The sequence below is a fragment of the Aquarana catesbeiana genome, linkage group LG09 (genome assembly GCF_042186555.1).
Source record: "Aquarana catesbeiana isolate 2022-GZ linkage group LG09, ASM4218655v1, whole genome shotgun sequence".
In the NCBI taxonomy this organism is placed as follows: Eukaryota; Metazoa; Chordata; class Amphibia; order Anura; family Ranidae; genus Aquarana; species Aquarana catesbeiana.
Genome location: NC_133332.1, coordinates 89,126,986 through 89,153,385, shown reverse-complemented (window position 1 = coordinate 89,153,385; position 26,400 = coordinate 89,126,986). Strand labels below are relative to the sequence as shown.

The window sequence follows — 26,400 nt, the reverse complement described above, 5'->3', positions numbered from 1 at the left end:
ATGGGGCAGCCCCATTCTCAGTACAACATCTACATCTCCAAGTGTATGGTCCCTCTCCAACTCCCATGAACAACAACAACCCAGCCTATATATTTCCCCTCTACGGGAAGTGCCACGGACCTATAAGGGCATACACACTACAGCACATTAACCCCTGAACTTACAAACTCCCCCTAATCCTCATATATTGAATTGTATGGTAACTGTTAGCGCTATGTATATCTTGCATTATATTATATTATTATTATTATTATTATTATTAATAATAATAGTTTTGTAATGATCTTTATTGGTACTTGTAAAGTTCCATATCTATGTTTTCCTTCTTTGCTTAATTGATATCAAAAGCCTGTGTACAATAGCCTAATAGGTCAGTTTGAGAACAGTCAGTGCTTTGCTTAGCTTTTCTTTCCATCAATTGCAGCCACTGTGCCATCACATGCGGCAACTGTGCCCATCAAATGCCGCCACTGTGCCCATCAAATATTGGAGAATGATGTCACCTCTATATGGAGCTATAAAGTCAGTGAACCCACATCCCTGGTACAATGGAAAAAAACACTCAAGGAACAGTGTGTGTCCTCTAATGGGACTTTCAATTTGGGTCACTGACAGGTGGGTACTAATATATAAAGTGAGAAAGTAGTAATTAAAACAGTATATTTATTATAGAAAAAAGATAAAACATGATACTTATGACATAACAAAATAAACATCTAAAATAGATGCACATTCATGGATGTAAAGATTGAATATATAACATTGACCAACTCTATTGTGTAATGGTAAACATTAGACAAAACCCAATGTTTCGAGGTATTTGAGGGTCAACCTCTTCTTCAGGGGTAATAGGTTTAGTCACGACAAGATTTACATCTATGGTAAGGAAAGAGAGAGAACAAAATTTGTAAACATATACAATGCATTAAACAATTCACTGTACTTTCAACATCAGCACCTTAAAGATCATGTATGTAATAGTCAAATTATACAAAAAATATATATAAGAAAATTGTATAGGTACTGACCATGTATGTTAATATAGAGGTTTTCAAGAACATCCACAGCATCCAGTGGGAGATCGGTCAGCCGCAGCTCCACAGAGACCAAGGAAGGGGCAGTAAAGAAAGGTTGGACGGGAAGAACAAGGGAAAACGGGGGAGAAAAAAAAAAGAGGACCAGAGTCTCAAGAAGAAGCTCCAAAGGGTGGACAAGTGTCCCTCAAGTGGACAGGAGTCCCCAACTGTCACATCAGTTCCACAAAGGGCACCTCCAATGGTACACGTCCCCACTCCGTAGAGGGGTAAGACAGAACCAATTCAAAATAAATGGTCCACCACCGCTCCCAGTCACTAGAAAAGAATATACAGAGGTAAATGTGATGTGTACAATGGCGGCATTTGATGTGCCCATCAAATACCGCCATTGTACACATCAAATGTCGCCACTGTGCCCATCAAATGCTTCCCTTGTGCCCACAAAATGTCGACATTGTGTCCATCAAATGGCGCCATTGTGCCCATAAAATGCCACCACTGTGCCCATAAAATGCTGCTATTGTGCCCCATCAAATGCAGACACTGTGACCCCCGCCAGCCCGCTGTCCCCCCATCTTGGTGGCGGGTCAGGCAGCGGTGACCTGGGTCCTCCATGTGTCTCTTCTTGCTTCCTGCTAGGTGTCCAATAGCAGCGTCTGTCCTTCCAGCCAATCAGGTGATGGGTATCAGACTGGTTGACAGAGAGGCAGTTCAGTGTTAGAAAAGCAAATATTAATTTGCTTTTCTAGCACACCTGGGTGGGCTCCGAGCGCAATGCTCTGCACTCCGAGTCCACCTTTTTTGAAGCCTATTAGAGCCTATGGCTCTAACGATCGGACTTTCCGCCAACAAGCTCACATCCAACATTTGTTGTCGGAAAATCCGATCGTGTGTACGCGGCATTAGGGTGTTGAGGTCACTAGCTAATGGTTGCAGCTTTTTCATGCATTTTTAGGGTGTTATTATCACTTTTGTTTAGTAGTTTTGGTTGTTTTTAAAGTCTCTAGCAGCGCACAAGTACCTTTTATTCATAGTGTATACACATAACAAATACACATAACAAAAACACAGTACGTAAAGCATCCTCAATTGTCACATTCACGTAGACAAGTGCCAAATCAATATTGCATGTAATATTGCATAATCTAACCACTATGCTTCCTTTGTGAAGCCAACATCAGTCATTTATATAGCCATTAATAGATCCTCTGAGACTCATGACACACTATGTAAATGACATTTTCACCTCTTCTCTCACCACAACCCTACCAATAATATATGACTGTAAATTTCATTAAGGCTATTTTATTCCCTTTTTTAAATAGGGAATTTAAAAAAATAGTATAAAAGCTACAAACAATAAAAAGGATATGTAAATTTAATCAACACAGAAAAAAATTATTTTATAATGCAGTTGGATGAAACTGTAAAAAAGAATGCAGAGAGGAATAAACAGGGCAGTCCTTTTACATATAAAATGATATTATTTTAAAGGACCATAACTGCAAAAAATATCATATTTTGGTAACTGTATGTAGATAACACCTGTAATGATCATATTCTGTAAAATTTTAGTTTCATCGTTTCTGTAAAATGTTATAGTTTCATAGTTGGTAAGGATGAATAATGACACTAGTCCATCCATCCAGTTTATATTTTATTCCATATTTACATGCAGTTGTCCAATGAATGTGACAGTTACAGGGGTTGGGGAAAACTATAACACTGCTTACCACAATGGAAAGGTGGGCTTTAATTTATACTTAAAGTGATTGTAAAGGCAGAAGGTTTTTCGCCTAAGATAAAAGGCCTTTTGTGTGCAGCAGCCCCCCTTAACCCCCCTATTACCTACCTGAGCCCATCTAGATCCAGCGATGTTGTAGGAGTGTCTCAGCTGCCCGGGACTCCCCTCCTCATTGGCTGAGACAGCAGAGCAGCGCCATTGGCTCCTGCTGCTGTCAATCAGTCAGCCAAGGAGGAAGGGGCCAGTAGCACCAAAGAGGAACCTGAGAAGAGGAGGATCCAGGCTGCTCTGTGCAAATCCACTGCACAGGGCAGGTAAGTATAACATGTTTGTTATTTTTAACAAAAAAAAAAAAAACTAACTAAACTTTAGTATCACTTTAAAGGCCAAGTTAACCTTCTGAACATGTCACAAGTTACAGCTGTAATCAGGGTGTAACATGTTCAGCAACCTCTCTGTACACCCCCAGATACCCCCTATGACAGTGGGCAGGGGATTCTCTCCCCACACTGCTGTCACATTTTGAAAACAGCATGGCTGTGTAGGACTCTGCCCACAGAGCCGCATCACTAATTCACAGGAATCTGTGAATGAGAAAGCTGTCACCACAAGAAATTGACTTGTAGTTTGAATGGGAGGCAAGCATACTGATTAACATGCTCATAGTCCATTCACAGTCCCTCCAGCTTGCAAGCTGACAGTCCCTATAGAGGTACAGACTGAAAGCTGGAGGGAGACTGTGCAGTCTGAATTTGCCCCCACGATCTGCTGATCATGGGTGCAATACTTTGCAGGCTCCTGTAAAAAAAAAAAAAAAAAAGAATAAATTCATTTTTTTGACCTGCAAAAATATATCCATTTATTGTTTTTAGTAAAAAGCAAGCTTATCCTTTAAAGTCCATCTAAAACTATAGGATGACAAGACTGTTGTGCAATTTCACTGCAACATTAAGCTAAAAAAAAAATGTACATGATTATCTGTGCACAAGTGTGTGAATAATTATAGCTGCAAGCATGAAGTGAAAAAATGTATGTATATAAATTCAATAATTTATCTGTGAATAATAACCAATGTATGTAATCTGGTGTGTTTTCAACAATCCTCAATTAATCTGAAAAAAATACCATCCAATCATAAACAAAAAAACAGCAAAGTCCATATAAAGTGAATGTAGTAGTCCCATACAACCTGTAATATATATCACTCCCAGGTAAGTGCTGCAAAAACATGCAAGTTAAAAATACCTCCATCACGGAGAATCCCTTATGGGCAAACTCTCACCTCTCTGTAATGGCCCCCACAACAAGGGCCACTATGTGCTCCAAAACCAGATGGACTCCTTTCCTTAATCAGCAAAGACTCTGACTCTTGGAGAACATCAGCAGCTCAGGTGGGTGGATGGATGATTCAGTGAGTAGTTACATGTTAAAAGACAATGAGAACCTATATAGTACTCACTGTTATTTTTTTTTTTTTTAAGTATAAAAATAGAAAGCCACTCACATGTAGTAAGACCAAACAAAAGCATGTATAGCTATTAAAAGTTTCCATCTGCAACCATCAGCGTTTATGGCAATGGATTGAATCCTTCAATGTAATCTCGTATTGTCAGCTTACTCTATCTCCCAGTCCTGTGAAACCACAACTCTTACTACATGTGAGTGGCTTTCTATTTTTATGCTTTTTTAAATAAATAAAGAGTGAGCACTATATAGGTTCTGATCATAGGTGTGTGCAGCCTACTGCATTAGGGTGTGCACCCCAAGGCTCAAACACACATGCATATGTGTGTGTATCAGTAAATGGCCCTGGCATATTTATCTCCCTGCCGCCACAGTGAAAGAGAAGCGTGTAAGCACTTCTCTTATGGCAGAGCCAATAAGAGGGAGATCATTCCCATCTCCCCGCCTGCACACAGAGCGATAATGCTAATGCGCAAGAGGTAATTAGGGTGTGCCCAGGCACACCCTTCACACCCTGTGCGCATGCATATGGTTCTAATTGTCTTTTAACATGTAACTACACACTGAATCATCCATCCACTCACCTGAGCGGCTGAGTTTCTCCAAGAGTCCTTACTGATAAAGGAAAGAAGTACATCTAGTGTACTGATCTGCTGTGGGGGTCATAACAGAGAGGTGAGAGTTCGCCCATAAGGTTTTCACCATGGTAGAGGTGTTTTCTATTTGCACATTCTCACTGCTCACTGTTTAAAGCAAAGGGATAATGAATTGGCATTATCAACAGGTAATACAATTGTGTTATAGGTAATTATGTTACAGAGTGGATTAAGAAAAACAAAAATCACTTTGTTAACCACTTAAGGACCAGAAGGATTTACCCACTTAATGACCACGCCATTTTTTGCAATATGGCACTGCGTCGCTTTAACTGACAATTGCGCAGTCGTGCGACGTTGTACCTAAACAAAATGTATGTCCTTTTTTCCCACAAATAGAGCTTTCTTTTGGTAGTATTTGATCCCCTCTGCAGTTTTTGAATAAATATATATAAATAAAATTTTGAAAAAACCCTATATTTTTTACTTTTTGCTATAATAAATATAAAAAAAATGTAAAAATGTCTTCATCAGTTTAGGCCAATATGTATTCTTCTACATATTTTTGGTAAAAAAAAAAAATCGCAATAAGCGTATATTGATTGGTTTGCACAAAAGTTATAGCGTCTACAAAATAGGGGATAGATTTATGGCATTTTTATTTTATTTTTTATTTTTTTACTAGTAATTGAGGTGATCAGCAATTATTAGCGGGACTGCAACATTGCGGCAGGCAGATCGGACACTTTTGACACTTTTTTGGGACCAGTGACATTCTTACAGTGATCCGAGCTAACAATATACACTGATCATTGTATAAATGACACTGGCAGGGAAGTGGTTAACATCGGGGGGATCAAGGGGTTAAATGTGTCCTAGGGAGGTGTTTCTAACTGTGGGGGGAGTGGACTGACTGAGAGTACAGAGAGGTCACTGTTCCTAATCACTAGGAACAGATGATCTCTCAGTACTCCCCTGACAGAACGGGGATCTGTTTGTTTACATTGGCAGATCCCCGTTCTGCCTGTCTGACCTGTGATCGCGGGTGGCCGGCGGACATCGCGGCTGCCAGACCCACAATTCGGCTTCCCCACTGTGCAGCGGGCACGCGCGCGCCTCCAGCGGCGTGCACGCACCCGCAGTCTCACATGCACGAAACAACGTACAGGTATGTAATTTCACACAGGAGGGCCGACCTGCCACAGTATATATGTGGTGAGCGGTCCTTAAGTGGTTAAAGCTACACTCCTGCCTTCCCTTCTGTCTTGCACAGTTGTACAGGCTCCTCTCCTCTATTGAAATTGCTTACTCTGATTTCACTGCACACAGTGAGCTTCTCAAAATGTGTATTAGAAAGTGCAGTAGTCAGATACAACCTACCTCATTTTCTGGCTGGAGGTTTAAAAATCCTATGGGAAATCCACAATTTTACAGTTTTCAGCACAATTTTAGGTGAGTCTATATCTTTTATCTTCAAATGGGGACACCTGTTCCATTGACAACTGTCAAAGTCTGGATTTCCTCTTGCTATGGAAGATTTCCACTACTTTTCAAATCTCTTGGATATGAAGTGGAGGGAAACCTCCCCGATAGAAACAGAAATAAAAACCTGACAGGAGTTCTAATCTTTCCACAATCTTTGGAAAATTGAAAAAAATATATATCTGGAGTTCTCCATTGAAGTGGCAGCTCAGAAAGTTGGAAGGCATGCATTATAAACGTGGAGCCACTTAAAACATTTAACCTCCCTGGAGGTATGATTATTTCAGATTTTAGGTGCTGAAAGCGGTACCATTATTTTGCATGGAAATTTGGTGTTTTATATTGTAGGCCTGTAATTCTTTGGAATAACTCACTTAAATCTGTCCAAACAAGAGTCTAGTAGACATCTCAGGAATGATATAGTTTGAAACACAAAATCATAAATTATAATATAATAAATAACTATAAATAATAACAAATAATAATATAATAATAATAATTTTATTCAATAAATTTTAGTAAATAATATAATCAAAAACACTGACATTTTTTTTGGCCAAACAAGGGTGCAATTTTAATAGTCATATTGCTTCAGTAAATGTCCCGAGTATGGAAAATTTTAAAACATGGTACAGCACAAAGTCTGACGTCACAGTCAGGACAGTAGAACCTGGTTTCTTTTCTGATTTTCCTTCCAGTTTCGTCACGCTTAGAGCAGCAAACCACACACATCCTTGTGGGTGCTGACTTCTTTTCCGTTGGTGGAATGTGGTCCATAAAATGACGACCAGTCAGGCGTTCCGGGTTCACAATGCCAGCAGCACGACATCCAGATCTATTTACAGTCGTTGGTGTTTTTTGCTTGAGAATTATAGGTTTGGCAACTTTACAAACAAAGTCTGCATGAACCACAGGCTTGTCACTCTTTTTTTTAGAAGAATGAAGGCATTCCACAGGCACTGTTCAAGAAGATGCCTGAAGATTTTTTTGTAATTTTTTTGTTGTTGCTTTCTCATCGCTGGATAAAAAGTCATGGCCTGGTCAGCTGTCAACACCTCCCATAGTGTTGTTGTAGTCCATCACTACTTGTGGTTTCATTACGTCTTTTCCACCTTTTGTGTGTACCATGACAGTAGAGGTGTTGTGAACAGTACTCATTAGGCACACATCTTTTTTGTCGCGCCATCTCAGTGCCATCATATTGCCTTTCTGCCAGGCAACTATTTCTCCTGCCTTGAGCTTTTTATTGCCAAAGGTTGGTAGCATGTCACGCCGGTTAGCTCTAACGGTCCCATATGCATCCGTCTTGTGCTGTAGAAGGAACTCATAGAGTTCTGGAGAAGTGTAAAAATTATCTGTGGTTACACAGTAGCCCTGATTCAGCAATGGCTCAATCAAAGTAAGAACGGAAGCGGTTGCCATTCCATAATTACTGAATCTTTCGTTGAATTTGGTTCTTTTCCCGGTGTAAAGGGCAGGATTCCATATGTAACCAGTGCTGGATTCACAGAGCATGAATGATTTTATGCCAAATCATGCTCTCTTAGATGCGATATACTGTATCCAGCTGAGTCTTCCTTTGTAGGCCATTAGACTTTCGTCGATACTGATGTCTCTATCTTGTACATAGGTCTGCTGGAAATTTTTCAGAATAATTTGATATACCTCCCAAATCTTTTTCAGTTTTAGTGCTAGATGAGAAGTCTCATCAAATTCTTCATTATTTTGAAAGTGCAAATATTTCATTATCAGAGAAAATTTGTACTCAGACATGACCGTGCCAAGAAAAGGAGTGGCTAGTAATTTGTTGGTTGTCCAGTACCACTTCTGCAGGGGTTTCCCCACCACTCCCTGAAGAATGATGAGGCCCAGAAACTTCCAGATGTCCTCTTTGGTCACTGGTTCCAACTTTCTGCTCCTTGCAATCCTCTGATGCGTAGCAGCTTGTTGCTCCTGGTACCGATTTGTCTCCGTTTTTTTCTATAACCTCATCGGTCAAAAAGAGTTGGAGGTATGCCAATGGGTTGTCATCTTCCAAATCCACTTTGATACCAGGTGCTCCAGTAAATGGGAATCTTGGGGGCACTGCGTGCTCCGTACTGCAGTCAATCGAGTACCAAGTCCGCACATCACTGGGCACAGTCGCAGGATCATGGCTGAAATCGCTTTCTGTGCCTGATGGAGAACTTCCCCACTTATCACTATCACTCAATTCTGCAAGCGATTCTGTACCACTGTCGCTGTTTTCCAGCAGGTCATATGCCGCTTTTGAGGTAGAGGCGCGCTTTTTTGATGCCATGGTCACTTTGCAGTTTCCAGACAGAAATTACAGTAAAACTGCAGGCAAGGGCACTGGATAAAGCACTGGAGGGCAAACTAAGGTCAATTTTATCTTATTTAGTAATGTAATCCAATAGGATTACAATGTATCAGTGTGTGTTGTGCTTTATACTATTTGAATTTGCTGCTGGTTCCACCCCCCTGCGTCCCGACGCTCGCAGGGAACGAAAGCCAGGGCACACAGTGCATCGGGTGGAAGATCCGGCTGCTGTACACAGCAGGAGTACATCGCAGGATCCTGGGGACAAGGTAAGTAACCTCTTCCAGGATCCAGCGATGTGATCCCGAGTGTGGCTCGGGGTTACCGCTAATGGTACTGAAGTCTCACCCCGAGCCACACTCAGGAATACCGCCAGGGGGATTAAAAAAGACTCGGCCAAATATGAAGACAAGCCGCAATATATCAATTCTGCACTTACTGTATATCAAAGAAACCAATGGGCCCAACTCTACATGATATAAGGTTAGAATTGATATGTTGCAGCTTGTCTTCATATGTGTCCGAGTCTATTTTAAATGTTTTAAATTGACTGCACATTTATAATACATGCCTTCTGAGCTGGTTTAGATGGGTGACACTAATATAATTTTGGTATTTTTTGAAATACATGATGGAACATCGCTTTGATTTTTTACTTTTTTCTTTTTGTAAATTGTTGATACAATAAGCTTTCTCATTTTTACACCCCTTTATATAGTAGGTTTTGCAGGTATGGTTCAGAAAAATGTGATCTACTTATGCCCCAAACACGATCAGACATTGATCGGACATTCCGACAACAAAATCCATGGATTTTTTCCGACGGATGTTGGCTCAAACTTGTCTTGCATACACATGGTCACACAAAGTTGTCGGAATTTCCAAACGTCAAGAACGCGGTGACGTACAACACGTACGACGGGACTAGAAAAGGGAAGTTCAATATCAAGTGCGCCACCCTTTGGGCTCTTTCTGCTAATCTCGTGTTTATCTCGTGTTAGTAGAAGTTTGCTGAGAGACGATTCGCGCTTTTCAGACTCGTGTTTTTCAGTCCGTTACTGCTCTTCAGTTTGTGCTTGTGGATTCGTATTTCTTTTACGTATTTGATTTTCAGTGCGTTCTTGTCCGCTCCTATCTGATTTTCAGCTCTGGCCTTTCTGTTTTTCAGTGCTTTCTGTTAGTTCGTTCTGACCAGGCGACCATTTTGAAGCCATGAGGACCCTCACCCCGGACCAGAGGGTTTATAACTACCATCTGGCCAGAGCCAGAAGAGTGGTAGAGAACGTTTTCAGGATAATGGCCAGCTGGTTCCGCCTATTCCTTATGCCAATCAACATGGCGGAATATAAACGTAACCATATAATCCTTGCATGCTGCATTCTACACAACTATTTAAGGAGAAATTCAATAAACTATGTGGCCTCAGTTAGGCCTGAGACTGGACTTCAAGAAGAAACCCTGAGGGCGCTTGAACCTGGCCATCCTTGCTTGCCCCCCTCCCAAAGCCCCTGCGAAGTAAGACAGAAGTATGTTGAGTACTTTGAGGGTAGGGGGGCCATTGATATGCCAGAAACGGTTTAAGAAACATTTTATCAACAATTTTTGAACTTAAACTGAAAGAAGTTTTCCTTTGATTTACTGCCTGGGTTTCTTTTAGCTGTCTCCTAGGTTTTCCAATGGCCTTTTCTTTTTGGACATTTTCTTCAATAGTGCAAATGTAATTTATTTGATACATGAGGTGACAATCTCTTCTTCAGCGAACTATTATTATGTTTTGGGTCTGCTACACACACACACCTTGTTTTTGTTGTTAATGTATGTAATGCATTACTGACAAAAATATTCATCATTTTCAGCACCATGAATGAATTTTGCGGAGTCATGAAAATGGCGTGATTGTAGCAAATTCTAAAGCACTGTGGGGAGTTATTTACTAAAGGCAAATCCACTTTGCACTCCAAGTGCACTTAAAACTGCACTGAAACTGCACTTGTAGTGCAAACTGGGCTTCAAAATTTTGAAGATGCACACAAATTGGGCTTCAAAATGTGGATTTCCCTCCTGATCCCATGCCTAATGTCAGCATGTGCTAACTCCCATAATGGGGGATCAATGGACGTGTTTTGGGGGTGCAACCCCTTCCTCTCAGCTACTTTAGTTGGGAGGAAGGGGTTGCACCCACAAAACGCGTACCCTGATATCCCTTGATGGCAGATAGCACATGTTGACACACTGTGTGCATCTTCAAAATTAGGCTTTTAAAATACTTAAATCAAACTTTTTTTTAAAACCTAAAATACACGAAAACAAAGGGTTAAATTTTTGTGTGTTTTAGATTCTCCATAAAACATCAATGATGTTCTTCATTTTTTTTTGAACATCATTGATGTTTTGCTTTAGATTTTCGAAATCGTGATTGCACCCCATTATCTCGCCGATGAGGATCTGGGCACTTTCACTGGTGAAATGAGATTCTTCTTCCACAACATCCACATAACCTAAAAAAAAACAAAATAACACACCATGTATTATAAATATGCAGGAACAGATCTATTACCTGAAGCTGTGGTCTCAGACACTCACCTGTTGTGGTGACTATTTTGCCCACTTCCAAAACCTCTCCCTCCTCATCCTCTGCTTGGGTTTTGGTGACTTCCCCTTCTTTCGGAGGTGGGGGGTCCCTGGTGTCCTCAGATGTCCTGAGTCTTTTCTCCCCTATGTGAATAAAAAAAAAGGTATACTTAGCACACAGATATTTGATGCCGGAAATAGTAATATGAAACATTGCTTGGAAGTGTCGTACAATTGTCTGTTTTGGCAGAGTTCCAAGCTGAAGACATTTTTATTTCCTTTCCAATGCTGGAATACTTCCCTTTTTTGTTCAATTTTCACACATGGTGACACCCCTATAGTACCCACTGGAGCACCTGTGTGGGACACCCTAAAAAGTTTGTCCTAGTGTCCCACAGTAGTGGTCCTGGGTCCAGATGTGTAAACAGCTGGTGAGTGTCCTCTCCTTACACTGAATCAAGTTTCCATTTCATTCCAGTTACAAACCCATCTAGACAACAAACTTATTTTAATACAAATAGGCCTGAACAAATGTAGTTAACCTGCATCTGCTTAAAACATCTTATAAGTGGGCGAACGAACGATGTTTCTTACGACCGATTACTGTGCCCATGAACATGAAAGTTGCCATTTTAAAATGTACAACAGTAAAGAAAAGCACATGGAGCAGCACAAACGTTAAGAAGAAGAATAGGAACACACGACAAACTACTTACTTTTTTGCAGCACTCTCTTGATTCTTCTGTACTGATCGTGTTCCCTCAATTTCAGGTCTGACCAGCGTTTCCTCAATTTCTCCTTGGATCGCCGTACCTCAAAATTCCTGTGCAGACTCTTCACAACTTTAGACATGATCTTGGCCTTTCTCACATTTGGGTTTGGGTAAGGTCCATGCTTCTCATTATAGTCGGCTCTTTTCAAGATGTCCACCATCTCCAACATCTCTATAAAGGCCATATTTGAGGCCTTCAATCTCCTCCGGGATCGTGAAGTTTGGGGCTCCGGCCTTTCGTCATTGCTGCTCTCCTCTACATGCACATGTTGTCTCTCTGCCATGTTCTCTCCCACTGCGTCAAAAGACAAGGTGCGGGGAATAGACTAGAAAGAACGTTAGGGGCAGCCGGAGTTTCACACATGCGCAGTGTATATAAAGCGGAACACTCATGCATCGTACATACGATCTGTGAGTGGGGGATGAAGTAACGGAAGCAATGATCGTTATAACAAAGGTACAATTTTAACTTGGTTCATCAGTGGCCTATATTGCTTATAGATTGAGGCCTATATTGGGTCAAGATTAGGAGAGTTTCGCCTGACATTAGGGTTTGTCTTGTGTTGTGTCTTGCAAAGAAAATGGATCTATTGAATGATCAGGACTTTATCCCCATATTCATTGATATGTACAGGGAGCCACCCTGACTGTGGCAGGTAAACCACGCTTTTATAACAATCAAACAAAGAGGAAGGCAGCGCTGGATTAATTACTGGAATTTGTGAAGCCGGTGATCCCCACGGCAGACATCCCCTATTTGAAGGCCCTAATTGGTGGCATGAGGAGAACTTCTATTAGGGAGCGCAAGAAGGTCCAGGATTCTCTGAGATCAGGAGCTGCAGCAGATGACATTTATGTACCCAGGCTGTGGTACTATGACAGACTGCATTTTCTGGCAGGCTAGACTGAACCCAGGCCAGCACTCTCCAGTCTTCCTTTAAGGCTTCCTTTCCCCCCAGCTGAGGCTTCCGATGACCAACCTGGGCCTTCCAGGCAGCAACATGTGGATGAGCCCAGTTTGAGTCAGGTATAGCATTCTTCTAAATATTACTGTTTGTCAAATTAATGATGTTAAATATATGTTAGTTTTGATAACTAATTTCTGATTTCATAAAGTGTTTTACATATCAATAGACAGTAGTGGCCACAAATGATTGGGACAAGAATGAAAAATTCTGGGGTCAGAATGATAGTCTTTTCTATTTATTAACATTCAATTTGCAACAGTCATGAGCTGAAAATTGTGCGTGATTGATGAACAAAAAACTAAAACTATGTCCCTTTTTCATACACAGGAAAGTTTCAGCCAGAAGGCCGTGGAAAGTGGCAGCCAGGAGGTGGCGGGGGTAAGTGGCAGCCAGGAGGTGGCCGGGCCCAGTAGCCTGCCAGAATCTCAGGTCCCTCCCTTCGGCCTTCCACAAAAAAGTGCCAGGAAGAGGAGTAACCTGCGTCCTTCAGAACCCCCCAGTGTTCAAGAGGACTATGCCTACATGACAGCCTGCAAAATGCTGGAAATGGAGGAGGGCCAACACCTCTTATGTGAGGAAGTGATCTTGCAAGCCCTAAATAAGGGGTTGAGGGGCGAACATACAAGCCAAAGCCACGTTTGTGAGTTCAAACATGGTCCTCCTCCTCCTCCAGGTCCTCCTCCACCTCCTGCCACACCTCCAACACCAGAGCCACAGCCTGGAAGGAAGTGTCTAAGGAAGACCAGAGAGTGATGGCCTGGGTTCAGTCTGGACTGGCAAAAGATGCAGGCTGTGGTCTGACCACAGCCTGGGAAAATGGAAGGGAAAGAGATGAAAACCAACCAGGAATAGGGGAACCCCACACTCTGTGTCACGTCCCAAAAATATAAATAGAGAAGGAATAGGCCCCAAGGATAGTACGGACACAGAGGGAATGCAAATTAGGGTACACCCAAATTGTATATTAGGCATGTGCAATTCGTTTAGTTCCGAATTCGGTTTTTAACGAATTTCGTCAAATTCGTTAATTCGGGAATATCCGAATTAACGAAAACCCGTTTAACAAATTTTTTCCGAATATTCGTAAATTCGATAAAGTTGGACATTCGTAAATTCGGGCATTCGTACATTCGTACATTCGCAATTTACGAATATACTTTCGTACATTCGTACATTAGTAAATTAGTGAATTCCTAATTTGGAAATTCGAAAATTCGGAAATCTGAAATAATAGTTAACTAATAATAACTTAACTATTAGTAATTACTAGTAACTTTTAAATTATAGGTATTGTAATTTCCTTTCAAATTTGGCTGTTAGTGAACGTAACACATACAAATTTATCCAAAGTTATGAATGATCCGAAAAAACGGAATGGAACGTAATGAATTAATAATAAATAACGATAATAATAATAACGTTTCATTATTATTATTTATTATTAATTTGTGCCGTTCCATTTGTTTAGATGCAGCATTTGTTTTGGATAATTTGTAACTTCGGATAAATTCGTATTTGTTACGTTCACTGACAGTCAAATTTGAAAGGAAATTACAATACCTATAATTTAATAGTTAGTTACTATTTCAGATTTTTGAATTTTCGGGTTTTTGGATTTTCAAACTGAGAATTTACAAATTTCCGAATTTTCTAATTTACAAATGTACAATTTTACAAATGTATGAATTTACGAATGTACAAATGTAAAATGTACGAATGAACGAATTTACGAATGCACGAATGAACGCATTTACGAATTTACGAATGAACGAATTTACGAATCGCGATCATAACGAATGACCCGAAAAACGGAAAAAATAATAAACTAATAAAACGAAAACTAAAATGAACGAATTTTTTTGGCTGTGCACATGTCTATTGTATATAAAATTATATTCACTTTATTAATACAAAGTAGAAAAATATGTCAATGAAAGTATACAAAAGATAAAAGTAATAATACATCTCAATTGGAGATAGAAGAAGCTGCTAGACTTAAATTACTGACATGTTTCGGAAGCCAAAAATAAATATTTTTTGACATATGTATATCCTTCTTCAAGGTTAATAGAAAAGCAGACCATTCCATATTCTATCAAGAAAAAAGGGGGGAAAGGGAGGGAGTATTATGTCAATATTGTAATTAAGTAATTTACAAACAATTGTTTGAAGCATGGTAATATTATGGCACATGTGAAGTTTAAACAAAAAAATTTCTTATTCCTACTTACAGATGTATGTTCAAGTCTGAGAAACATGCACACCAGTAGATGGAACGTCAGGCCAAGGGTATTCATTCAGCTGTGCCTCAAAGCTCAATTCATATGATTTGAAATGAACTAAGAGATAGATCCCATGTATAGTGAGTAGATCCCATATGTGAGATACAAGCTTAGATAGACTATGGCTGAGCTCAATGGGGGCAGGTATAATGCTTGTCCTGAAGCAGTCCACCAATGCTCACGAGGATACCCCAAAAAGGAGGGGGAGACGGGTATCTAAAAGTGTAATAGGATGTAGGTATAAGAACAACAAACATAATAGTATATAGAGGGGCAAAGAAATTGCCAAAAAACATGGCAGAAGTTAAACATTTGTACCATGTTTGTATTACTTGGGATGCAGTGATCCAAGCTTGTTTACAGGAGTCTCTGGCGTTTCCTGGCTGTGCAGCAATAGGTGCTGTTCTCAGCCGGAATATATATGCCCAGAGACCAGGTGAATACAATAGAAGCAATTGGTAGTGTGTATTGTTCAGTGGGAAAGGGGAGGAGGGGGCAGAGACAGGTGCTGTGGAGCGTCAGCTGACCGCTCCCTCGAACACCCGTCACATCGTCCCGGTCTCTGCATCCATCTCCCATAGACTTCCCCCGACCGATGCGGCGTCTGGCGTCACCGTGTCTAGCGCGGTGACGTCAGACGTCGACACGGCCGCCAAGGTGGGTGGATATACTGGGCGATAGAGGTGCCCAGTGCGCATGTGCGGGAGAATACTGTCCGCACAGAGGTGTCCGCCAATGCAACCCTGAATAGGGAGCTGCCCCAATGGTGGTGGAAGTTGCCACCAAAGGTGCCCCACGTGTCGGGGAGCCTCGGTGGACCACCAAAGACAGTCAAGCCTGCCTAAATTACCTAAGAAGTAACAAAAGTATGGGCACAGCTTGGATGTTGACCCAGGCTATCGGTTGCCATCCGTACAAATAGGTTTGTTGTTAGTACAGTATCTGTAACAGAAAAGAAATATGATGATATGCAATTAGTAAAATATGACATTTACTCATAGCAATAATAGGTAAAAAAAACCTTTTTTAACAGTAAAGAACAAAAAAAGTTTATGTGCTCATTAATCAACAAACGCATACTGTCAACATTAACAGAGAAGGGGGGAAAAAACAAAAAAGAAAAAAAACAAAGAAAAAAGGAACCAAAAATAGGGTTACATATCTTTATCAAACGAGTCTGAAGTAAAGCTTGGTAAGAAAGACCTAAAGCTAAAGGCCTCGTTGAGGCCGGGGGCGAGGTGGCATTAAGATGGAATATCCATCTGAGCTCCCTTTGGAGGAGGAGTTTGTCAAGGTCTCCTCCACGGGTGCCCGGGTGTACTCGATCCAATACCAATACTCTGATGGTGGGGTAAATGTCATTGTGAATTTGTGACACGTGTCTTCCTAGAGGTACATTAGGGTTGCTGGTTTGCATAGCCCTGATGTGACGATATATTCTTTGCCACAACTTCTGTATAGTCTTGCCCACGTAGACACAATTGCAACTGCACATCAAAAGATACACAACTGCGCTTGTTTGGCAGTTGGAAAGGTGTCTGGGCATATAGCGCATTCCATTAGGTAAGTATATATTCCTTCTAGAGTCCATATATTTACAATATGCACATGAGCCACAAGGAAAAATTCCCCGCGTCTTACAAGGGTCTCCTCTCCCCAAACCCTGAAACTCACTTTTAATTAAATTGTTTATTTATTTAGTGAAAAAGGTCCACACGGACCGCAAATGAACATTGTTACATACAAACAAGAAAAAGAAATCAACACGTATCAACAGGTACATATCTTGTCACATAAGAACATACGATCATTGTAACTAGCATTTGTGTCGAGTGTAGGTGGTAAGTTCTTTGTTTCCTGTTGAAACACGTATAACATCCTTGTGCAAAGTTATTCTTGTGGTTACTGTTTCTGGCTTTATGGAAGCAGGGCTCTTATATCCCTGCTGAGCATAATTGTGATGTCAAGCAGTCCCCCTGGACCAATTCCGCTTCTTTTTGTTATTTTGGATAGTTGGAAGATATAAAGAGTATTAAGGTGTTAGAAGAAACGAAAGAGGAAATAAGACGAAGAGGGGGTAGGAATGGGAGGGGGGGGTGGGGGTTGGGGGTGGGGGGGCAAAAGGTCCCCACTTGTATGGAGTGATATCAGTTACCGTCTAGATTGTGTTTGACTAACATGTGGGCAATTTGTTAAGTCAGATTGTGGTTGTATTTGGTTGAGGTGAGGGAGTAATGCCTCTCAGTAATTGGCCTTCTGCTGAGTAAAAGAACATGTTCCACAGTTGCCATGTGTTAGAAAATGTCTCCTGTCTGTTTTGGGCTGTGAGGATGAGATCCTCCATGTTTCTGATTTCCTCAACCTTTGTGAGCCAAAGTTCAATCGAGGGAGGGTGTGAGGATTTCCAGTTTAGTGGAATGCAGGCTTTAGCTGCATCCAATAAGTGTCTGATCACAGATTTTTTGTATGTTCTTTCTGGTATATTCGACGCGTGTAGAAGGAAAAATGCTGGGTCGTCTGTTATTGTACGTTCAGTGAATCTTTGGACTGTCTCTCTAATTGTTTGCCAGAAATGTGTTAGTTTGGGACATGTCCAAAAAATGTGTAGAAGGGTTCCCTTATTGGATTGACATCTCCAACATTGGTCTGATGTTGTCGGGTATAGCGTGTGTAGAACTACCGGGGTTCTATACCATTGAGATATGATTTTGTAATTAGTTTCTTGGGTTTTTGCGCATATGGAGGACTTATGTGTGAATCTAAGTATTCGGTTTCTTGTGGAATTGTCAAACTGTCGGTCCAGTTCCCTTTCCCATTTGAGAAGTCCCGGGGGGGTTGAGACTACCGGGGGTGTAATCAGGAGTTGGTATGTCAATGAGAGAGTATGTGGTAGTACTCCGTTATCAGTGCACATTTCCTCTAGTGTCGTGAGTGGTTGGTCGTTTGCAGGCGGGGGTTCCATAGTATGGAGAAAGTGTTTCAATTGATGTGATCTCAGGAAGTCCAAGAGGAACGGCCCCGCCGGGTCAATAAGTTCCGCAATCGACTTCCATTTTCCTCCGGAGCTGAAATGCGACGCCTGATATAGGCCCGCCCCGCTTAAACCACGAAAGACCCCATCATTGAGGCCTGGGGTAAATTGAGGGTTGCCCAGTATAGGGCGTAGTGGGGAGTTTTGGGTTGAAAGAGAAGCCTGAGACAGGAGGCGAGTGCTGATTCTGGCAGTGGTGCCAATCAGAGGATGCTGTTTAATCTGTGCTGGTAATGCGGCATAACACCATGGGGCTCTACCTAGGGGCACCTTGCTTTGCGCTTGTTCAATTTGTGTCCACAGTTTAGTCTTGTGATGTCGGCTCCAGTCCACTAAACTACTTAATTGGATTGCGTGGTAATAAGTGCGGATATCTGGCAATGCCAGACCTCCGTGAGGTTTAGGGAGGATAAGTATTTTTTTTGCGAGTCTAGGTCTCTTCCTGGCCCAAATGAATTCTGTAAAGATCGATTGCACTTGCTTAAAATAAAACGCAGGTATCTGGATAGGTAGAGCCTGCAGGAGATACAGAAATTTGGGAAGTATGGTCATTTTTAGGATGTTGCCGCGACCCAACCACGAGTGGAGTCCAGTGTGCCATTGACTTAGTAGTGTTTTGACCTTTTTTAGGAGGGGTGGGAAATTAAGTTCGTATATTTTTAAAAAGTTTTGTGGGATTAATGTACCTAAATATTTCAGTGCTGTATTGGTCCATTTTAGGTTAAAACTTGATTGGAGGTATTTAAGTTGTGGTTGGGGTATCTCGACACTCATCGCTTCCGATTTAGAGAGGTTAATTTTTAGGTTTGAAAGTTCTCCATATTTTGCAAATTCCCGTAGTAGGTTTGGTATGGATATGGTAGGGTTTGTGAGTGAGAACATCATATCGTCAGCGTATGCCGAAATCTTGTGAGGGGTCCCGTCTACCTCAATGCCGGTGATGTCTGGATTCAGTCTAATATGGCATAAGAAGGGTTCAAGGGATATGGCAAAGAGTAATGGTGAAAGTGGGCAGCCTTGTCTTGTCCCGTTTCTAATCTGGAACGAGTCTGATAGTACACCGTTGGCTCTGACCCTCGCAGTAGGGTTTGAGTACACCGCTTTAATCCAGTTTGTCATGTTGTTTCCCAATCCTATATGTCTCAGTGTAGCAAGCATAAGATCCCAGTTAACCCGGTCGAACGCTTTTTCCGCGTCTGTGCCTATGAAGACACTAGGGAGTTTTTTAAGATTGGCCGAGTATAATAGATTTAGAACCTTAGTGGTGTTGTCTCGTGCTTCCCTGGTAGGCACAAAGCCTACCTGGTCTAGGTGTACCAGTTGGGTCAAGTGTTGTTGTTGAAACTCACTTTTAACTAGAAGGTCGCCCAAAGAGGTGGCACGTCTATATGTTAAGTTGGGAGCGGGAAGTACATAAGGTCCCACAGTGGGATGAGGATGGGGTGAGTGGGATGTGAGGAGATGCCAGTATTTGCTGCAAATTTGTCTGATAGATGAGTGGTCATTGGAATAAGTAGTAATGATGTGGCTATGGGTTTCAGGTGTTTTGTTTTTGGCACTTAATAGCTCGTGTCTGTTGATGTTCTCTGCCCGCTTAAATGCCTTCTTAAGGTTTTTATGGCTGTATCCTCTGTCTAAGAGGCGCCTTTTAAGGTTGTTGGCTTCTCGTTTAAAATCTGAGTAATTGGAGCAGTTGCCCTTGATCCTTAAGTATTGTCCATAAGGAATGGATTGGATAAGAGGTTTGGGATGGAAACTGAACGAATGAAGAATGGTGTTGCCTGCGGTGGTTTTCCTGTATAGTTTCCATGATAACATGTTTGTATCACTCTTGAATATTTCTACATCTAAGAAAGTGATCCTTGAGGGATCAGCAATCATGGTGAACTTGAGATTGAATTCATTTTGGTTTAATGCTAGCAGGCAATCATCCAGTAATTTAATTGGTCCATCCCAGACCACGAAGATGTCATCTATGTACCTGTGCCACATAACATTGTGGCACAGGTACATAGAGAGATCCTCGTCGCAGAAGATGGTTCGCTCCCACTCCCCCAGGTACAGATTGGCGTAGCCAGGGGCACAACAGGTGCCCATGGCTACGCCCTACACCTGGAGGAAGAGTCGGCCATCGAAAGAAAAAACATTGTGTTTGAGAATAAAATCTAGAGATAGCAGAATTAAGTCATTAAAGGAACTTTCGTGATGGCTAGTCTGTGAGGGAACCTTTTGCATACAAGCAAGCCCCTTGGAGTGAGGTATCGAGCTATAGAGAGCTTCCACATCGATACTGGCCAAAATACATCCTTCTGATATCTGTACACCCTCAATAATTTGTAGCAAATGAATGGTGTCACGTATGTAGGAAGGTATGGAGAGAACAAAGGGTCTAATGTGCTCATCCACAAGGCATGACAAGTTTTCCATAATGGCACCATTGCCGAGATTATGGGTCTCCCTGGAGTGTCACTAGTGTGTTTGTGGATCTTAGGGAGGGAATAAAAGGTTGGCAAACTAGGCTGTCAATTATTTAGGGGAGAGCCTATTTCCCCCCCCCTCTCCCCTCTTTCTTTTTCGACATGGCAAAATTGTACAGTCAATCATGGGATGACTTTACATCATAGGCCGGGGGATGCCTATGGGAGATGGATGCAGAGACCGGGACGATGTGACGGGTGTTCGAGGGAGCTGAAGCTCCACAGCACCTCATCTGTCTCTGCCCCCTCCTCCCCTTTCCCACTGAACAATACACACTACCAATTGCTTCTATTGTATTCACCTGGTCTCTGGGCGTATATATTCCGGCTGAGAACAGCACCTATTGCTGCACAGCCAGGAAACGCCAGAGACTCCTGTGAACAAGCTTGGATCACTGCATCCCAGGTAATACAAACATGGTACAAATGTTTAACTTCTGCCATGTTTTTTGGCAATTTCTTTGCCCCTCTATATACTATTATGTTTGTTGTTCTTATACCTACATCCTATTACACTTTTAGATACCCGTCTCCCCCTCCTTTTTGGGGTATCCTCGTGAGCATTGGTGGACTGCTTCAGGACAAGCATTATACCTGCCCCCATTGAGCTCAACCATAGTCTATCTAAGCTTGTATCTCACATATGGGATCTACTCACTATACATGGGATCTATCTCTTAGTTCATTTGAAATCATATGAATTGAGCTTTGAGGCACAGCTGAATGACTACCCTTGGCCTGATGTTCCATCTACTGGTGTGCATGTTTCTAAGACTTGAACACACATCTGTAAGTAAGAATAAGACTTTTTTTGTTTAAACTTCACATGTGCCATAATATTACCATGCTTCAAACAATTGTTTGTAAAGTACTTAATTACAATACTGATATAATACTCCCTCCCCTTTCCCCCTTTTTTCTTGATAGAATATGGAATAGTCTGCTTTTCTATTAACCTTGAAGAAGGATATACATATGTCAAAAAATATTTATTTTTGGCTTCCAAAACATGTCGGTGATTTAAGTCTAGCAGCTTCTTCTATCTCCAATTGAGATGTATTATTGCTTTTATCTTTTGTATACTTTCATTGACATATTTTTCTACTTTGTATTAATAAAGTGAATATAATTTTATATACAATTTGGGTGTACCCTAATTTGCATTCCCTCTGTGTCCGTACTATCCTTGGGGCCTATTTCCTTCTCTATGACCGCAGCCTGGGGACATATATGTCATCTGCTGCTGTTCCTGATCTCTTGTAGTCCTGGACCGGATTGTGCTCACTATTATATGGACCCCTCAGGTCACCAATTTTGACTGTAAAATTATTGATGTGTGCCCTGGGGTACAAAGGCTTTGCAAATATCAGCAGTTTCTCCAGCGTTGCCTTCTTCTTCTTTATTTTGTTATGACCCAGAATAAATGGATATTTTTTTTTTCAGAAATACTTGCCTATGTGTTTTACTTCAAAAAGGACAGTTTTTTTGTGAGTAGGCAGGTACATTTCAAAAATACAATGTCAAATTAACAAGGGACACCAACCAACCTCCTTGAGGTAAACAAACATAAGATAATAATGGTGTTGTGGTAACTTGACACACAAAACGAGAAATAATATTATGGAGAGCACTAGAAAAATCAAAAAAGGCACATCTTGATTAAAAATACAAATTAAAAAAAAAAAAATACAAAATTATTATGGAGATCTGACGAAAAAAATTAATATTATTCATGAGATCACGAGAAATTATAAAAAAATTAGTTTGTGAGAACTCTGTGTGAATATGAGCAGCAAAACCATTTCATTATTCTAGCATTCTAAAGAAGAAGAGAATGCACTGCATTAAAAGATTTCACAATTTGCAGTGTGACGAATGTGCTATGTCCATTACAAACGCTAGTTTTACCAGACCGAGCGCTTCCGTCTCGTAATTTATTCTGAGCATGCGTGGCACTTTGTGCGTCGGAATTGTGTACACACAATCGGAATTTACGCAAACGGATTTTGTTGTCTGGAAATTTGAGAGCCAGATCTCAAATTTTGTGCGACGGAAATTCTGATGGAAACTGTTCGATGGAGCCTACACACAGTCGGAATTTCCGACAACAAGCTCCGGTCGCACATTTTACGTCGGAAAGTCTGACCGCGTGTACGGGGCATTAGTCTTTTTTCTTTTGAATAATACAATATTGGGGTCTGGTTTTACAAGGGAATTCAATTTGCTTCCCATTCTAATTAGGTATTATTCCTTTTCTATAGCACAGGAAAATGCAGCCAAGCAGCATGAACGCATTACGCAAGTATACATGTAACAATAATTATTTTGTGTGAAAAAATTCCATGCCTCTAAATGTCACATACATAAGGATCTCCGGCTGACTCATAACAGTGTTATAACATGACCAGCAGAGACCACAAAATATTCTGGCTGTCTGGTTTAAGAGATTAATTGGTTTTCATTTCAATGTAGACACAATTTGGAATATACACTGTAAGTTATATTCTCATTATTACTGGGAGCTGTTAGGGAATAAGCAGTAAAGTTTGTTGTAGAAATACACTTTTTGGCACTGCAGGGAAGCTGCTAACATCGTCCTTCTGGGGAGCATTGTTAGAGGGAACAGTCTATGAAAGAAAATCATCTCAGGGTGCACTGCTAAGACATGGTCACTTCCAGCATTCTTTGTGGTTCCGATTTCCGGGGCTGAAAGGTGACTTTACAGGATGTTAGTAGCTCCCCCCACAAGACCACAAAGCTAAGTTCTACAAATAAAGACAGTTTTTAAAACCTAATTTAACTTTAAGTTTAAATCAGCCAAATGCACTTCAGGCACATCAAAATAAAAGATGTGCAAAGCCTTGCAATTAATTTTCTTTAAAAAGCAGCTACATCCCAAGTAAAAAAGCCTATCCTCTGCCAGCACGCTGTACCCTTGCCATCTGTGTGGAAGTAGTGGTCTCTCCTTAACACTTGCTTTATCTCTTGAAGTCCCACATTATTGCAACCACGTGCATTACACAACATGCACATGCAGAGCAGTTGTAGCATTGCCCCATTCACTTGAATTGGTCATGTTTGACTGTGGTAATGCCCACTGATAGTAACCTGTGATATAATGGTTGTTGCTATAAGGAACCACATTTTCTACTGTAAGTATAACACACTCTGAAAGTTCAGTTTTACTCAAATTCAAATGAAAAATCGGTTCATATGGGATTTTAAGTCCAAATAAATTGCTGCACATACAATATACTTCTGACAGTAGTCTCTCCACTGCACATGATGTATGAAAGAGTAAGATGTTATTATTCCACTCAGTTCTAATGTGAAAAGGAAATTCACTATCCTTGAATGATGCCTGTTCATATGGATGGATTATCTAACGGTCTCAGTTCTTCTAGATGCATCATCCAATTGTCTCATATGACCCACTCCTGGGTACCTGTAAACATCCTCCTAGCTCAATTATCAAACAGTCATAGCTCTCGTGGCTGGATCATCGGATGGTCTCAGCTTTCCTGGTGGGATCATCCGACGGTCTGCGCTCTCCTCCTCTATCATCCAATAGTCTCAGCTGTCCTTCTGGATCACGCAATAGTCTCAGCTCTACTGGAGGGATCATTTGATGGTCTTAGGCCCCACATGACCCAATTACAGAGCACCTGGGCACATCCTCCTGGTTAGACCATTCAACAGATCTCCTGGCTGGATAAACTGCCAGTCTCAGCTCTGCTGGCTGGTTCATCCAACGTTCTTAGATCTCCTGGCCAGATCATCCAATGTTCTCAGCTCTCTTTGCCAGATCAGCTGATGGGCTCCACTCTCCTGGCCAGATCATCTGATGGTCTCAGCTCTCTTCTCTGGATCATCTGATGGTCTCAGCTAATGTAATCAGCAGCTCAGCCTAAATTTTGACCAGCCCGTGCATTGTAGACCACCTGGCCAATGCCTAGGCATCTGGTTACCTGGCTAGATGTTAAAGGAGCCCAGCACAACTTTTTTTTTTGCAAGTGTTTTGGGGCTTCTTTTAGCATCTACAAAATTAGGGAGTATGGTGGGCTGAGAATATGTTATCTTAATATAGGTCCATACTAAGATATCCAAAGATATTTAAGAAATGTTAGATTCTACAGCTATCAATTGTCTTGTGGAATGCTTATGACGTGCAAGCGACTTTAACAGCTCCTAGCACCTATTGCTGCTAGCAGGAAAGTTAATATTTGTAGAGGTTTCATATTTTCATTTGGAAGTGTGACATGTGTCACCTGATTAGGGAATGATCTTCCTGGAAATGGTGTATGCACAGAGAGATAAAAGAAAAACCTTCAGAAAGTTAAAAGTGTTGGGTAGAATTAGGGGGTAGATGCTGGAGGAATAGCGATGATGCCCAGGAACATATATATAGCTTTTTCTTGCAAAGTTGCGAATGGCAACAAAGAATACTGTCCTTTGGGGTAGAATGAGGGGGTAGATGCTGAAGAAATAGTGATGGTGTCCAAGAACATATGTATAGCTGTTTCTTGCAAAGATGCAAATGGCAACAAAGAATACTGCCCTTTGGGGTAGAATGAGGGGGTAGATGCTGAAGAAATAGTGATGGTGTCTAAGAACATATGTATAGCTGTTTCTTGCAAGGCTAAAAATAGCACCTATAAAAATGAATACTTGCCCATGTGACTTTGACCTATAAGTCATAATGATATTCTTAGAAAAATTCCTTTGTTATCAGCCCTTATGTCACAGGTATAGCTCCAGGTTGTGTTCCTAGCTTCTTTGACTAAATCAACATTTGCTGATTGATAGGTACCTGCCGAGGGTATTTAACCCATCAATTAATTGTTTAACAGCTAGTTTTGCCTTGTCCTTGAACTATACTGATTGGCTCCTGCATTTTGCATGGAATTGCCCACCCCTGACCCACTGAAGTCACACATTTATGGCATGCAATTATCAGACTGATCATTTAAAGTCACACTATGATGGTATTCCAAATCTATGTTAGAAGCAGATCTGCCAGAGCCCTCTAAGCAGATATCCCTATCAACCCTAAAATGCATAAAGATAATGAATAAAAAAATTATTACAGCACTGTAAGCTGAGTAGACTCACTTGCCCTTCGCACCTGCACTTCTCTGTCTCTCCCTCTTTCCAGCGTCCTCACTTCTTACTCTAATCTCTCAGTTTACACTTGCCACTTCTACTGTTTATCAGCCCAGTTCAATGACAGGTCCCGCCCTCTCCTTAAAGGAGACGAATGTCAACCTGCCACAAAAGGGTGCATGTGCAGAGGCATTGGCTGAGTGTATTTTTTTTTTCTTTTGCGTGTTCTCTAAGTAACAATGACACAACATCAACAGACCTGAGGGGAAAAAAGGAAGCAATCAGTCGAAAAAAATGCAACCACAAAAAGACTATGAACAGATCTCAAACACTGAGTCAGTCCGTCAAAGGGAAAATTGTGACCATTTTTGTAGACAGTGATTCTGCAGATATGACCTGAGGATAAGAAAATAAGTAGAAACAGTCAGGTTAAACTAATTGGGAATAAAGGGAATGCAGAGTGTAAATGCAGTTTGTGTCCCCTTTAATCCATGGCTTTGTATACCCCGGTCTTTTGTGTGTGTAAGACACAGTTCACCAGTCCTTTGTGCTC

General features: G+C 41.2%; 1 protein-coding gene across 4 annotated transcripts in view; it reads right to left on the bottom strand.

The window, feature by feature from the left end:
• Positions 1-26,086, bottom strand: part of VWA7 (von Willebrand factor A domain containing 7) — a 121,158-nt gene extending 95,072 nt beyond the window's left edge. Inside the window, exon 1 of one of the 4 annotated variants that reach the window (XM_073598941.1) lies at positions 25,832-26,086. The gene's annotated coding sequence lies outside the window, so the exon portion shown is untranslated. The remainder of the gene's footprint in view (positions 1-25,831) is intronic. The other 3 variants (XM_073598942.1, XM_073598940.1, XM_073598939.1) reach the window with 3 other exon arrangements.
• Positions 26,087-26,400: the final 314 nt, after the last annotated feature.